This window comes from Chrysemys picta, chromosome 6, assembly GCF_011386835.1.
Source record: "Chrysemys picta bellii isolate R12L10 chromosome 6, ASM1138683v2, whole genome shotgun sequence".
Taxonomy (NCBI): domain Eukaryota; kingdom Metazoa; phylum Chordata; order Testudines; family Emydidae; genus Chrysemys; species Chrysemys picta.
In genome coordinates this window covers 38,379,549-38,396,513 of record NC_088796.1, presented here as the reverse complement: position 1 = coordinate 38,396,513, position 16,965 = coordinate 38,379,549, and the positions used below count along the sequence as shown (strand labels likewise).

General features: G+C 43.5%; 2 long non-coding RNA genes across 2 annotated transcripts in view; one reads left to right on the top strand and one right to left on the bottom strand.

Annotated features, from left to right (window-relative positions):
- Positions 1 to 16,965, top strand: part of LOC135984254 (uncharacterized) — a 65,110-nt gene that overhangs the window by 44,964 nt on the left and 3,181 nt on the right. The window lies entirely within an intron of this gene.
- Positions 2,525 to 10,224, bottom strand: LOC135984255 (uncharacterized). Its single transcript, XR_010602176.1, has 3 exons — positions 10,088 to 10,224; positions 4,040 to 5,008; positions 2,525 to 3,115 (listed from the first exon to the last, which is right to left on the bottom strand). It is a non-coding gene; the product is annotated as an uncharacterized LOC135984255 (long non-coding RNA).

Genomic DNA, 16,965 nt, shown 5'->3' with positions numbered 1-16,965 from the left:
CTTTAAATCAAACAATAGAACTATAAAACATTAAGGACTTGTCTCCAACAGGATCAGAACATGTTAGCTACAACCCTGTTTATACACTAGAGGCACTCAGTGTTACATCCCAGGCTGAGTTCTTTTTTGTGGATGGTTACCAAGCTGCTCTATTGGACTCCATCTTTGGATCCCCTGTGCTTTCAAGCCAATTGGGTCTGAACAGCATCCAGACAATATCAATAAGTCTGACCTCTCAGGTAGACTCCTAATGGGCAGACTCCCTGCCTGATGTGCCTTGTGGGACACGGAGTGTCATAGACCAGCTACCCTTGCCACCTCAAAACTAGGGCTGAACTGTCCTCAAGTCTCCCCAGTAGCTTATGCATGTTCTCCCTGAGGTCCCACCTGCATGTGCTCTGTGTCTTACCATTTAGCTGTTTGTGGACTACATGACAGTTAAGGTAAAGAACACAGACAGGTTTGGCAAAGGAACTTCTCAAACACACACACTTTACTCATTGAAAATCACAAGAGATTTAAGATCTTTGGAAAAATAATGAACACCTGAGTGCAGACCCCTCCAGGGTACTCAGCACTTTGAGTTTTGGTCAATGTCCTTCAGAGGGTCTAGTTCCTTCCTGCTCCCCCTTTCTGCTTGCTCAGCCTTCCCATTCTGGGGATGGAGTGCCCACCTTTGCTACAAAGCCTCTCTTTTTAAGACCAATTTTTAATACCTTGTGCTCCTTCTGTCCCTCCACTAGGGTTTCTCCATTCTCTGACCTATTTCAGGATTGCTGGCAGAGGATCACTAAGGGTATGTCTACACTATGAAATTAGGTCCATTTTATAGAAGTAGATTTTTAGAAATCTATTTTATGCAGTCGATTGTCTATGTCCCCACTAAGTGCATTAAGTTGGCAGAGTGCGTTCTCGCTACCATGGCTAGCGTCGACTCACGGAGTGGTACACTGTGGGAAGCTATCCCACAGTTCCCGCAGTCTCCGGTGCCCATTGGAATTCTGGGTTAAGCTCCCAATGCCTGATGGGGCAAAAACATTGTTGCGGGTGGTTTTGTGTACATGTTGTCAGTCTCCCCTCCCTCCGTGAAAGCAACTGCAGACAATCATTTTGTGCCTTTTTTTCCTGGATTACCCATGTAGACACCATAGCACAGCAAGCATGGAGCCCACTCAACTCACCACTGCTGTTGCGAGCATTGTAAACAGCTCGCGCATTATACTGCAGTATGTGCAGAACCTGGCTAAGAGACGGCAGCACGAGGACGATTGTGAGGAGGACATGGACATAGATGTTCCTGAAAGCACAGGATGTGGCAATTGGGATATTGTGGGGCTGATTGATACAGTGGAACGCCGATTCTGGGACCCACCAAACAAGCACAGACTGGTGGGACCGCATAGAGTTGCAGGTACGGGATGATTCCCAGTGGCTGCGAAACTTTCGCATGCGTAAGTCCACTTTCCTGGAACTCTGAGTTGCTTTTCCCCCACCCTGAGGGGCAGGAATACCAATATGACACCTGCCCTGACAGTTGAGAAGCAAGTGGCGATAGCCCTGTGGAAGCTTGCAATGCCTGACTGCTACTGGTCAGTCGGGAATCAATTTGGTGTGGGCAAATCTACTGTGGGGGCTGCTGTGATTCAAGCAGCAATGCAATCACTGACCTTCTGCTATCAAGGGTAGTGACTCTGGGAAATGTGCAGGTCATAGTGGATGGTTTGCTGCAATGGGGTTCCTTAGCTGTGGTGGGGCGATAGACGGAACGCATATCCTTATCGTGGCACCGGACCACCTTGCCAACCAGTACATAAACCGCAAGGGGTACTTCTCAATGGTGCTGCAAGCACTGGTGGATCACAAGGGACGTTTCACCAACATCAACGTGGGATGGCCGGGAAAGGTGCATGACACTCACATCTTTAGGAACTCCGGGCTGTTTGAGCAGCTGCAAGAAGGGACTTGCTTCCCAGACCAGAAAATTACTGTTGGGGGATGTTGAAATGCCAATAGTTATCCTTTGAGACCCAGCCTACCCCTTGCTCCCATGGTTCATGAAGCTGTACACAGGCAGCCTGGACAGTAGTAAGGTAGTTCAACTATAGGCTGAGCAAGTGCAGAATGGTAGTAGAATGTGCCTTTGGATGTTTAAAAGCTCACTGGCACTGTTTGCTGACTAGGTTAGACCTCAGTGCAACCAATATTCCTATTATTACTGCTTGCTGTGTGCTCCATAATATCTGGAGTAAGGGGGAGACGTTTATGGCGGGGTGGGAGGTTGAGGCAAATTGCCTGGCTGCCAATTTTGAACAGCCAGACACCAGGGCAATTAGAAGAGCACAGGTAGGCGTGCTGCACATCAGAGAGGTTTTGAAAACCAGTTTCATGACTGGCCAAGTTACAGTGTATCAGTTGTGTGTGTTTATCCTTGATGCAAACCCGCCCTCTTCATTGATTTTAATTCACTGTAAGCCAACCACCCTCCCCCCTTCGATCACAGCTGACAAAGGAAATAAAGTCACTATTGTTTTGAAACCATGCATTCTTTCTTAATTTAAAAAAAAAAAAAAGGGAGGGGGAGATAACTGATAAGGTAGCCTGGGTGGGGTGGGGGAGGGGTAGGGATGAGGGAAAGACAAGGGCACATTGCTTATTGTAGCCACACTACAAATCAAAGCTGTTTGAATAACAGCCTTCTGTTGCTTGGGCCTTCCTCTGGAGTGGAGTGGCTGGATGCTCGGAGCGCCCCCCCGCCCCGGGCGCCTGGGTGAGGAGTATATGGAACTTGGGGAGGAGGGCAGGCGGTTATACAGTGGATGTAGCAGCAGTCTGTGAGCTTGTTGGCTTTCCTGCAGCTCCATCAGACGCCTGAGCATATCAGTTTGCTCCCCCATTAGCCTCAGCATTGCATCCTGTCTCTTTTCTCATCACAGTCACTTAATGCTTTCCTGGACTCTGCCACTGAATGCCTCCATGCATTCAGCTGTGACCTATCAGTGCGGGAGGACTGCATGAGCTCAGAGAACATGTCATCGCAAGTATGGTTTTTTACGCCTTCTAATCTGTGATAACCTCAGGGACGGAGATGATAGGGGGAGCATAGAAACACTTGCACCTGCGGGGGGATAAAAAGGGAGAGTAAAATTTAAGATGATACATTTCTGAGAACAAAAGGGAGACTTTCACAGTGAATCAAGCAATTGACAGCAGACAGCACATGTGCTTTTAGGTACAAGGTTGCATTTTGCCTTTTCTATTGAGCGCCTGCCGGTATGGTGACACATCACACACGGCTGGGCAACAGAATTCGGTTTCTAGGCAGCCATGGTAAGCCAAAGGGTACGCGGGTTTGGCTTCTAATGCCTTCATAACATGTGGGAATGTTTTCAATCTGCAGCGCCCTCCTTTCCCATAGCAAGCAATGCCGGTTGGGTTTGCCATTTAAAAGGAGGGGCTGCAGTTTTCGGGTGGATGTGCAGCACACATCTTCCCCCCCCCCACCTCCCGGGGTGGCTATTTGGGATGATCCCTTCACCCCTCCCCCTGCTGCATGGCTATTCTCAGGGATGATCCCTTTTAGCAAGCGCAAACAGCCCAGTATGAACGGAGTCCTTTTATTGTTCCCTTACAAAAATTCCCCTATGATACCATGAATGATATCACTGTCCTGAGGCTAACACAGAAAGATATAGACTGAATGTTGTTTGAATGTGACCAAAACCCAGGACCATTTGCTGCCATGCTTTGTGCTGCAATGATTCCAGACTACTTGCTACTGGCTTGGCGTGATAAAGTGTCCTACCGTGGAGGACAAAATAAGGCAGCTCTCCCCAGAAGCCTTCTGCAAAGGCTTTCAGAGTACCTCCAGGAGAACTTCATGGAGATGTCCCTGGAGGATTCCCGCTCCATACCCAGACACGTTAACAGACTTTTCCAGTAGCTGTACTGGCCACGAATGCATCCCAAGTCTTCAGGGCAAATCAAACATTAAACACTATTGCTTTTAAACCCTGTACTGTAGTTACAAATGTGCACTCACTAGAGGTGCCTTCTCCGCCTTCAGGGTTGGGGATCCCACCTTAGGAGGGTATTGGCTCCAGGGTGATGAAAAGGTCCTGGCTGCCGGGGAGAACGGATTCACTGCTTGCCTGCTGCGCATTCTCCTCCTCCTCCTCTTCCTCATCCACAAAATCCTCCTCTGTCTTGCGTGAGACTCCCCCCTTGCAGGTGTCCACAGACAGTGATGGGGTAGTGGTAGGGTCCCCACCTAGAATGCCATGCAGCTTATCATAGAAGTAGCATGTATGGGGCTCTGACCAAGAGTAACTGTTCGTTTGCCTCCTTTGTCTTTTGGTAGGCTTGCCTGAGCTCCTTGACTTTCACGTGGCACTGCTGTGTCTCCCTGTTGTAGCCTCTGTCCATCATGCCCTCTGCGATTTTGGCATATATATTAGTATTTCTTCTTTTTGTTTGGAGTTCTCTCTGCACAGATTCTTCTCCCCATACAGCAGTCAAATCCAGTGTCTCCTGTTCGGTCCATGCTGGAGCTCGTTTGCGATTCTGGGGGGACTGCATGGTCACCTGTGCTGCTGAGCTCTCCACGCTGATCAAACAGGAAATGAAATTCAAAAGTTCCCAGAGCTTTTCCTGTGTACCTGGCTAGTGCATTGGAGTTGAAAATGCTGTCCAGAGCGGTCACATTGGAGCACTCTGAGATAGCTCCTGGAGGCCAATAATGTCGATTTGCGTCCCCACTACTCCAAATTTGACCCAGCAAGGTTGATTTTAGCACTACTCCCCTTGCAGGGGAGCCCTTTAGGTCGACGGAACAAGGTTGCTTGTGTAGATGCATTCACTATAAAATCGACCTAATGCAGCTACATTCAACCTAACCCTTTAGTGTAGACCAGGGCTAACACTCAATGGCTTGACCAGATAGTCTCCATTGTTCTGCCATGGCAAGGCTATTCAGTTCCTAATGGTCCTGTTTCAGTTTCTCAGACGTTTTCTGAAAGAAAGGCAAAGATTTATGAAGATTATGATCAGAAATATAATTCAGAAAATTGAATAGAATTCATAGGTTTATATAAATTCCCCAAATGGTCAAAATCAGCATTTCCTCAGCATTGGTGCTAAGACACCACAATGGCTTCTGCTCTGGAGATCCCTAATTTAGATAGTGATGTAGCCCTCAACCAAGAACCAGGACAGTAAAACTGCTATAGAATAGTTTTTTGGAAATCTGTAGCATGTTTTTTTATATAATTCCAAATGTGTTCTCAGGAACACAAATCTCTGTCCACGTGTCAAGAAAACCATAGCAGATTCCTGTAGCTAGCACTGTTCTGACAGAAAAAGTTGTCTTCCCTGCCGCCCCCTCATATTTTTTTAAAGCTTATGACCACTGTTCACTGTCCTGTTTAGTTTTATTTGATTTTTCATCAAACCTGTTTTTCTTGTTACGGTATTATGTGATCCATCATGTATATAAAATCAAAAAAAAAGAATAAGGCTGTATGCACACTTCAAGGTTCTGATAATATCACAAGTCGTGGGAGCTTTTCTTTTGAGGTTAGTATGATCTCATCAGAATTGCTGGGTGTGGACTAAGAGAAAGAGGTTTTTGGAGCAGTGTCTTACAGCTGCTTTGACTCCCCTAGCCTATGATCTTTGATATAGGAAGAAAACTTCCTAGTATCTATAGATAACTATCTAACCAAAGATCTAATCCTGCACATGTTTACTGCTGGATGTACGTATGTGATTAATTGTATGAAAGCCACTGAGCCTACTCCTAGTAATAAGCATTTACAGGATCAAGGCCCAAGTTTGTATATGTATATAGAAATTGACAGTTCTTCTAAAATCAAAGCTTCTTCGCCTAAAAGGGTCCAGGGTGGGCAATTCTGACAAGATCATGCTAACCTTAGAAGGAAAGCTCCCATGTCTTGTGATATTATTGGGACCCTGACATGTCTATACAGCCTTATGCACAGTCTTCTTGTGTTGCTTTGTGTACCTGATGGATCATAAAATATATTTATAACATTTACTCATTTTATCTTTGCTGTATGAACAGGTAATACCCATATTAGATTAATACAACTATTAAGACCTAATCATTGTTGTTTCCCTGAGGGCTTACTGAAGGCTGTGATTCAAAAGTATAGAGAACCAGCTATTGTCTGCTTTTCCTGCTGGCTATTACATGCCAACTAACTTATTGCCATAGCACATAACATACCCCATCTATCACAAGCATTTTTAATATAATCTAAACTGAATATTGAATTTAGCCACACCTTATGAAGAGGGGTTTTAATTATTCTTTAGTTCTTAATATAGGGGAGTATGGCCAGGATGGAGGAGGATTGGGTTGTTAGCAAGATAGCTGGAGGGAATCCGAATATATCATTACCTAAGGGAGTGGTATCCTCAATCTTCATCTACTTTAATTCCCTCATCAGCCACATCAAATGATAATGCTGTAGGGCTTAAAAAAATTGGGGCAAAGCTGGGGCAGTGGGAGGCTGATAATGACAACCTGTCTAGATAGCTGAGTGGCAGGCAACTAGAGAGAAACAAGTTTGCAGTATGGCTAGCTCGGGTGAAGCTGTATCTAATCGTTTTTATCAGTTTTTTTATCAAATGAAGGAACACTAGGAGAGATTTGGCACTAGACTGAGCTGGCTAGCTGGCTCAGGTGAGCTTGGCAGGAAAATTTACTCAAATCAATTTTGGCTAAAACCCAAAATCAGTTTGTCCACAACTGATAATTATTGCATAGAGCACAAGAGATATTCATGACTCTGTTGTTTTTGTCTTCAGAGACCTAAAGCACAGTATAGCGTCTTTTACCTGCACAACTAGCACTAGAGGGTCATCAGGCAGATGACTAGGATAGTGGCACTGGGATAGATGGCAGAAACAGAAGGCTCCCCCCTTAAAAGCCATTCTCCTAGGTAACAGGGACTCAGGGTTCCTGCCTGTTAGGAACAGGATGGGATGCTGATGAACAGATACTACTCTACGTGGCTGAGAGGGTTGCTGACTTCCAGAGCAGGGTGCAGGCTGAGAATGAGAAGATTCCAGCACAGCTTTCTTCTATCTAGCTGTCTGCATGCAGTAGCAACCCTACAGCCATCTGTCCTCCAAGTCAGACAGCCTTGGGTGCTTCAAATGGGACCACACCAGGCACCGCTGGCTTTATGTTAATCATTATGAACCCAATTCCACAAGATGGTAAGTGCCACCTGAGATTGCATTAAGCATCTCACAGGATGGTCATCAAGGTTATGAGGTCACTGAAAGTGAAATTGCTGGGAAGCAAGGATCAGATACTCAAAACTATTTAGAGGCCTAACTCCCATTGATTTCTGGGCCTAAGAGACTAAAGAGGGGGGCCATTAGCAGCTACCTCAAACTCTCAGATGTACACTCTTTAATTCAATCCCTCTTTCATACTGCATCACTCCCTCTTTCCTCTACAAACCTAGTCCAACCAAAATCCATTCCACGTCGCATCCCTCATGCCAAAACTGTCCTTCACTCCCCCAGCCTGCAGAGTGCTTGGGGGCAAGTGTCACATAAAACTAGCTCCAGCTGCAGGGCGCCCTTCCTTGTCAAACACAAGTGCTGCAGAGAGTCTGATGCCCCTTTCCATGGTGCATGTAGTAGAGAGGGAGAGGTATTCCCCTTGGTTCCAGTGCTAGGGAGGTATTGAACACTTCCTGCAAGGTGCACCCTCATTTCCTATTGATTCAATAGGAGGGGAGGTCTCTCAGCACCTTGTAGGAAATGCTGAACACCTCCTTGTGCTGGAAGACACCAGGGAACGCTTTGCAGATAGAGGAAGCTGGCAGTAAATTGTAATGATGATGATGCCGTGTGAAGAATCGAGTCCCATCATGGCAGGTTCTATACAACACATAAAACAATCCCTGTGTCAAAGAGCTTTTGGTCTTAAATGAAATAGTCAGATGGAGGCGTGGGGGAAAGCATATGAAGAAAGAGGTCCCCACTGATGACAGGCACATGTTATGTTAGTTCCCTTTGTATATTATCCTCCAGTTGCCCCTCCACCAACCTATTGTTAGTTCATTTTTGTTAACTCTTATCCCTAGCCAAATATCTGTTTAGTAATAAACTGGTTGCTCAGCTATTACACATCTGCTAGTTAGTTAATAACGGTTTGGTTTTCAAGTGATTAATATTTATTACTTAATTAACTTATTTATATATTATTTTAGATTATTAATACAAAATTCCCACCGTGTGCCAGAGCAGCGTTTTAGTCAAAATTCACCTAACATCCAATGAGGGGGCAAACCCAAATTTCTCTTTGAGGGTCCTCCATACACTCTCTTGTCAGTACTGATGACATCATAGATGAAAGCCCTTGGTGTCATGCTCATAACATCAAAGGGTCAGACTCCCATGGGAAGGTTTCCCTCTCTCACTATCCACTGCTGCTGTTCTGGCAGCAGCTGAAAAACTGCTCACGTACTAAAGTGACAGGGCCCATATAAATACTTAGAGTTTCTGTCTGGCCTCACCCACATGGCCCCACAAAAGGGAAGGGGTTGGGCCATCAAGGCCAAGTCTGGGCCCATGGGAAGGAGGGGGAAACCGAGCCTGGCCCCTTCCATCCGCCTTACAGGAGCTGGAGAGTTTTGTCACTAATTTATTCCTCAGATTTAGTCTTTGTTTTCAAATTGTCCACAAACAGATTGGGAAAAGCTTGCGTGTATACCATGTTTGATGTTATCTGTGGATTTCTTCAGCAAGCAATTCTTGACCTGCAGACTATTTGCAAACAGTTAGCTGTAAATATTCTTAATTGACACTCTGGTTAGCTACATAAGTCATGTAGTATTGTTTCTATTTCCTGATTGGATGATTTATGAAAGTGACTGACAATAGTAGGTCCAAGGTTCACAGCAGAAAGAGGGGCGTGGGAAAGGGAGCTAGTTCACATCCATTTTAGATTTTAATAGAAAGTCCTTTTCTTGGGTTTGGTTCAGTCTATAGTTAACTCCAGTTAACAAAAGTTTTAGATCTTGAAACAGCCCATTTCCAAATGCCAAGTAGACAGGAGCAGCGCCAGTGTTTTTGCCGCTCTAGGCGGCAGCGCTCCTTCTCAGAGCATTCAGCAGCGGGGGTCCTTCCGCTCCGTGTCTTCAGGGCACTTCGGCGGCGGGTCCTTCACTCGCTTTGGGACCCGCCGCTGAAGCGCCCCGAAGATGCGGAGCGGAAGGACCCCTGCCGCCGAATTGCCGCCGAGGACGGCAGAATGCTGCCTCCCAAATCCTGCCGCCCTAGGCGACCGCTTAGGGTCGCCTAGTGGAAGCGCTGGCCCTGCAAGTAGAGGCTCCAATCCTGCAATTGGATTCATATGGGAAGATCCAGTTGCAAGGATTAGGGCAAAATTACACCGAACTCATACCTTTAGGTGTGAGCCATCCAGGGAAACCTTTCTCCCTAATCTCTTCCCTCCTTCTGTGAAGAGACCACTATTGAAATAACAGTATCCTTGAGTGGAAGGAGGGTGACTAGTCTGGTAAGAGCACAGTTACTTTAGAGTAGTCGGAAGGAAGCATCTGTGCCCTGTTAATGCTATCTGGTGGCCTCTTTTTCTTTTGGTGTTTTGGTTTGAGAAACAGGAGCAAGGTGCTTCTGGCCCACAAAGGGCTTTCCTCCTCCACACGCCCTAAGAGGTTCGTGCACCTTTTTACGAACACAATTCGAATTTTGAAGACTACAATCCAGTGTAAAATTCACTGGAATGCTCAACCTTAACATTCCCTTTCTGTAATTACTGAGTGCTCAAATATTTTCACAAAGGGTCACAAATATGATCAAATCCAAATTTGCTTTCAAATTCAAACAAATATTTGTACAAATCCTCTCTCTCTCTCACACATACACATGCACACTGTTTGCTTAGTTCTAGTATCTGGCTGTGTGATTTATTTTTATGGCTTTGTAAAATGTAAAACCAAATAAATAAGGGTCCACATCACCCAGCCAAAGACTTAACCAAGAAAACATATGTTTGTACTTAAAATATAACTTGAAAGTTACTTACGGAGTGGGAGAATGTCCAACATGAAACTATTCAGTTCCTCCTTCATTCTGGGGTGGAGAAAAGCCTTTAAACCATGCAAATCATAGTTTGTCTGCAATAACCAGAGGCAAATTAAATTATAGTATCAGCTTCTAAATATAGAAAGCATAATTTCACCAGAACTATTCCTTTGCACAAGCTAGACTTTTACATGCTTGCACTGGAAAGGGGATGTTGAGGGACAGTTGGCTGGCCATAGTGGTAATCAAAACTACAAACATATGCAGCTAATCTTCATCAAAAGCTCTTTCAAACTTCATTTGCTATTTCTATAGTACCAGAAGTGTGCACTGTATGGAGGAGATCCGTGCCAGACACATAACATACTCCTTACATCCATTAATGTTTTAAGGCTTAACAGAAGAGCTGCCAATCTGCTTCTGAAAGAGCTCATTTCTACTCACCTATGGTGAAATTCACCCCTACACAGAGGGCCCACAATCCCATGCACCACTTTAGGTCCCATTAAAGTCTTACTTTGAGGGCACAGGTGGCATGTAAGTGGTACATAGACCTTGCACTGGCCCTCTGCACTGGGGTGAATTTGAACCCTAGAGTTCAGCTGTGCACCCAGTGCAGTAAAAGGGTGTTTTGCCATTGGCTCCAGGCATCAGGAATGGGCACATACAGGGCTTTCAGAGACATCATAGAAACAATAAATGACATTTCAAAAAACAAGGGTCAATAGAAATGACAGTCTGCATGATCAGAATCCCTACTGGAATTTGTATGTTAACTTACTCAGGAATTGTCTGACTCCACTTTGTCCAGTCCCTGCAGAATAAATATTCTGTGCCTCATTCTCATATACGCAAAGGCTCTCTGACCCGGAGTTTTATTTTGGTGGAAACAAAATACCTCACTGATCCTTAGAAATATCATTCATTTTCTGATCCCTAGTTACTACACCTCTACTCCGATATAACCCTGTCCTCAGGAACCAAAAAATCTTACCGTGTTATATCGAACTTGCTTTGATCCGCCGGAGCACACAGCCCCTCCCTCCCCTCTGGAGCACTGCTTTACCATGTTATATCTGAATTCGTGTTATATCGGGTCACGTTATATTGGGGTAGAGGTGTATATGATTTTACACCCATCACTCTAATAACAGTTCTGCAGAACTCAGGCACTTTCCATTACTCTAGTTACCTTTATCTTTGCTATACAAAGATATTTGAGTACAAGTCCTCTGGGCTCACTGTCTGCATTAGCATATTGCCTTCTGGATACTTATTAGCATCCTGTAATAAATAAAGGGGTTACACACACTCACTCCACCACAACAGGGTCATCAGGAGTGCTGAGCTAAAGAACCTCCTTGTATTCTGCAGACACGGTTGTTATAGTGTGCTTTCCTTTGGTTTCCTGTCCCCTTCCAACAGGAAGAGAGCAGCATGGCTTTTCTCTTATGAGAGGGTTAGCTATTGTTACACATCTCCGCCTCCCCATTCTGTTTTTCAAAGGCTAGAACAGATTGAGTACAAAGACTGATGTCCAAAGCCATTGACCAACCCTTCTGAGTTAACAGATGAAATGTAATGTCCAGGACTGCAATCCTTGACCTTGTGTGAGCCTTGATACAACTGCTACAGTAGTTCTCTCACAGATGAGTCCCCCACTAGTATTAACCATACGTATTGATGGGGTTGGATGGAAGGACAATTCACTCAATGGCTGTTGGCCCTAAGCCTTGGACATCAGACACTTGGGGCCACATTCTGCCCTTGGATGTGCAATATGGCATGAACACATTATGATTTTAATGGGAGCCCTGCCGGCTGAGCTGACAGCAGAATTTGGCTGGAATGGATCCTGAGGAAGAGACTTTCCTTTGTTCTTTGTCATCTCTGAAAGGATTTCAAAGTTCTTGAAGCCTGTTATTTCTATCCAACAATTACAACACTTTTGTAGTTTTTAAAAAATATTTAAATTTTCCCCAAATACCCAACTTCATAAAGAACATGCCACACAAGGTTGAAAGTGTCAATGTATTTTCCCTTTTGGCACCAAGTCTTAGTCCTGGGCTATATTTTTATGTTGATTTATGAAGCTGCATTTCCTATTGCATGGAAGAAAAGAATATATTTTTAAAACAAATTACTCTCCAACATTCAGTAGACAAAAGTAGATTCCAATCAACATAGGGGCATGTTCTGATTTCTTATTCGTGTTGAGTAGTACTTTACTCTGATTAATCCCATTGGAATCAATTGCCTTACTTATGGAGTAAAATACTGGTCAATATTAGTAACGATATTGAAATCTGAACCTCAGTGACAAGAATTCCTCTCTAACCACATAACATACAATACATTATCGAAAATAATGCCAGTGAAAAACAAAACAAACCCTCATGATTAATTTTACTTTTATACTTATATTTAAATGAGCAGCAGCCCAGGAATTCTTACGTTCATCTATTCAAGACTTTCTTTACTTCTTTCTTTTACACAGGGCTGAAACATATTTAACAAAATAATAGATTTATATGCTTGAGTGTTATATACTGAGTAAAAGACAATGAAAATGTTCTTGTATACTGTGCTATGGAGAAATGCTAAACTTGCCACGGAGAAACCTATATGGAATTTTATAGACATGATCTTATGCTGGGGTGGAAGTTTCATAGAACATTTCAGCTATTCAATTGTTTTGGTTGGTGATGTTGAGGGGAAGAGTATTGGTGAAATTATTTAACTACTAGAAGTGTATGATGTGTCTCCGCAGAGTTCTCAATTCCTCCTGACTCAAATGTTGATGGCCTCACCCTGGGGGACAGCAGACAGGGACAAATGGCAGGGAATGGATAGTACAGTGTCCGGGGTGGAAGGAAAGAAGCCACATTTAAAGATGTACAGGAAAATAAACATTTTCAGTGCTTCTTGCCTAGTCTCGTACATCTCTGCAGCAAAATCAGCGGAGTTCTGAAAAATAACGTGTATAAAGAATATAGGCCTGGATCTCATAAAGAATTAAATGGGACTGTTCATATGTTTAAAGTCAAATATATATGTACTTGTAAAAGGGGTAAGAGGTGTGATATATGGGGAAACTGGTTACCTGTGTGTTGTTTTTGGAAGTCGTCAGCTTCCTCTCCTCTTCTGGAGGTCCGTATGTTTTGTTCATTAGGGAGTGTCATGACTAATGGAAAAGTCATTATATTGCTTTACACAGAGTGACTGCTAATTCTTTATCTCCTTCCAAACTCCTATTGATTAAACTGAGGCCAAGATCAAGCCCATAATGCGTAGTGTAAGGAATACTGTAGGGCAGGGGTTCTCAACCTTTTTCTGAGGTCCCCCAAACATGCTATAAAAACTCCACGGCCCACCTGTGCCACAGGAACAGGTTTTCTGCATATAAAAGCCAGGGCCAGTGTTAAGGGGTGGCAAGCATGGCAATTGCCCAGAGCCCCATGCCACAGGGGCACCATAAAGCTAAGTTGCTCAGGGTCCCAGGCTTCAGCCCCCTGCAGTGGGACTCTGGTTTTCTGCCCTGGGCCCCAGAAAGTCTAACACTGGTCTTGCTTGCGGATCCCCTGAAACCTGCTCATGCCCCCCAGGGCTACACTAGGGATTTTTAGCAAAATTTCCCACCATTACTAACACTGGTGCACCTTCACAGCTGAAAATAACTGTGGGAGTGCTAATGCATACCAGGATTTTTAACACTGTGCTATGTAAACCTGCTCTAAGAAGGGCTAAGTGACATGGTGTTGAAAATGCCAGAAGCTGCAGGAACCTGCTCTACACTAGTACTCCCTGTGTTACTACCAATGCTGGAGCTGCACAGGTATGAGGAATGGTGGGAGACTTTTGCCACACAGCATGAACAAGCAGGATGCTAATTCTGATTAGTTAAAGAAGTTAGCACCATACGTTAGCAGAGCATATGGTGACAAAACAGACATAGAGATTTGCCAAATGGTTCATGAAAGGGGATTAGTCCAGTGTAGGTTATATTATTGTGTAATGATCCCTTTGTTAGACCTGCATTGCACATACCACCTTGAAGGGTTTAATCAAACCTTTCTTTCCTTTACATTATTATCAAACTCCTTTCATTGTGAGTACTAAAAGAGGATACATATACATAGTGCTTGACCCTTTGTTTCCAATAACATGTTCAAATTTAAGTGCAGGTGACATTAAATAGGTATTTGTAGTTGTGTCCAGTAGTTTGGATATTATACCACAACAGATATAACTTTTTTGAGTTAAGTCCTTTTTGCATGTGCTGTACCTGATTCTGATCTCAGTTATGCCTCAGTAAACCTGGACTCACTCTACTCAAGTCAGTGGAATAACTCCAGATTTATATTGGTGTAACTGAACTCAGAATCCAGCCTGCTATAGCTCAAGGACTTGATTGGCTATGGGATCAAGTCCCACGCCAGTTGTGGGTTTCTATAAAGGGCTGAAACTAGATGGGGAGATGGTCTTGTAATTAAAGCACTGGACTAGGAGGCAAGGGCTAGATTCCAGCCTTTCTGTGCCACTCTTTTGATATATAAGGGCCAAACAGCTGCACTAAATGAGTAAATCAGGAGTCCTCCAATGTGGGGGAATTCCCGCTGGTATAGAGTAGTGCACTGCTCTCAAGTGATCCTCTGGTGGCATAATAGTCTTTCGGAATGGGCACCATTACCAGCAGGCATCACTTAGTGTCCCTGAGCAGGATGTTTACCCCAGTGCCACGTCTAACATTGCTTCTCTCATTAAAATAGTTTCTAATGTTCCAGGCTGTGCAAGAGCTATTGTTAAAAGTATAACAGCAGGCATACTTGGCTATGAATCACTGCACTGCTGGTATCTAACATACTACTGTGTGACACACTTCTAGAACCTTGACTACAAAAGGCTCTCTAGAAACCCAAATCATATTCTGCTCTGTAGCCCTTATATGCAGTTTAAATGGAAAGGGAATAATCCTAGTGAAAATTTGTCTTCAAATAAATATGTTTCTAGGTGTTTTTCAGTTTTAATAAACCAGTGAGCTAATCACCAATGAAAAACTAAAACTGGCATCCATTGACCCTATAATTTCACACACAGGTTATAATCAGGGCAAGAGAAAGGTGGTTTGTTAGCAAGAAAGAATCTTTCCCATTCCAGAATCAGATCTTCCTCTGATATCTCAGCCCTCCTCTGAATAATAATACTGAAGCTTTATTAGTTAATCAATAAGCCATGATACAGGGTATGGTTATCCTAAAATAATCACACCCTAGAGCATTTTGAGGCATGAACCTCATGCCTCTAATCAGATTGGGGCAAGATTATCTTTTGGTAACTGCGCCCCTGGGAATGGTCTCATTTCTATTATGAGAAAATTTTATGGTAGAAGAAAATGTGTGTTTCTGCTAGAGAAAGATTAAACTGGTAGTTTAAAATTAGCAGCCATTTCTGCTGAGTTGAAATATTAGTCTCCCTGTTTAGAATGCTCAAAGTCAAACAGAATCCTTCCCCCCTAGTCCAAGTGGTTTCAAAGCAAAAGCATACGTGAGTGACGTGATTGGGATGCAGTTTAGCCTAATAGAGATGCACTGAGGAGAATTAAATTGCATAGAATGACAAGAAAAGGCAGCAGCAAGTTTGCTGTGGTGCTTCAAAACAAAGAAAGCCACAGCCCTTTCTGAAAAAATGGGGTTTGTCTGCTCTCTGAAAAAGTCTTGCTTTCCTGCAAAAATAAGGAAGGCCAGGAATGTATGGATTGCTAGTGATTCCCCTGTATGCATATACTACACATTCCGGTCCCTTAGTTGGAGTTCTAGTTATTTTCTTAAATAGGGAATTTTTTTACAATTTGGAATATTTAAAAAAATATAGAGTTTTTTGAAAAGTGGAAAATAGAAAACTGCAGTGAGGCAGGAAATACACTTTTTAAATAATTATGCTGATCACAATTAAAGTTGGGTGAATACTGTGAAAATGTCCCACACATATTTGTTCCAGTTGTAAAATGAATTCACTCCAGATAGACTTTTGAACTTTTTGAGTTACTTTCTGTGAACTTCCATGTGAGTAAGTTTTACTGGCCTGAATGTTTAGGGAAAGCACATCTTAAAGCTGCATGCAAAAATAATTGCAAAAAGCAAATTTTAAATGTGCATGAACAAGTATCTGCACCAGAAGTGCTTATGCTCTCAGCCAATCCAGGAACTGAAATTGCAACATTCAATATTTGAGGGTATGATTTTTGTTACATTCTACCAAGGAGATGCTTCTAACAAACAGGGGGGGACTTGATTATTGCATCAGTTGTGTGTTCATAACTCCCACTGAAACCAGTCCCTGAGCTTTCTTTATATTTAAAAAGGAACAGCTGAAGGAGACTCCCTTCTGAGCCTCAACTGAGGGCAAGGTGAGAGGATTGGCTCCATCTGTGGGCTATTCCTAGACCTACCCAGAAGCAGAGAAGGTCTAGAAAACAGTCCTTATGCACATGTTCAGGTATTGTTGTAGGTGAAGTATGGGCATGAGCTAATCATAGGCAGAGATGGAAAAGCTTGATTAGTTTATCGAGTCCATTTCCTTGGCAGTACAGAATTGTTCCAGATATCTGCCACCTCCCTTTTACACAGGCTAATGGGACTTAGTCAGGAAGTTTCCACTATTGTTCAGACAGCATTCTCCTTTTCTTAGGGAAACATTCCTTATTTATATTGTGCCCCAAAAATGTGCTAGGCGCTTTACAGAACAAAGAAAAGATGCGGCGCCTTCCCCGAAGAGCTTACAGAATATAGACAGCTGGGAGGAGAGTGGGTGAGGGAGAGGCAAAGGTTCCAGCAATAAGATCACACTGTTTAGCATCATTATTAATTTTATCCTATTATT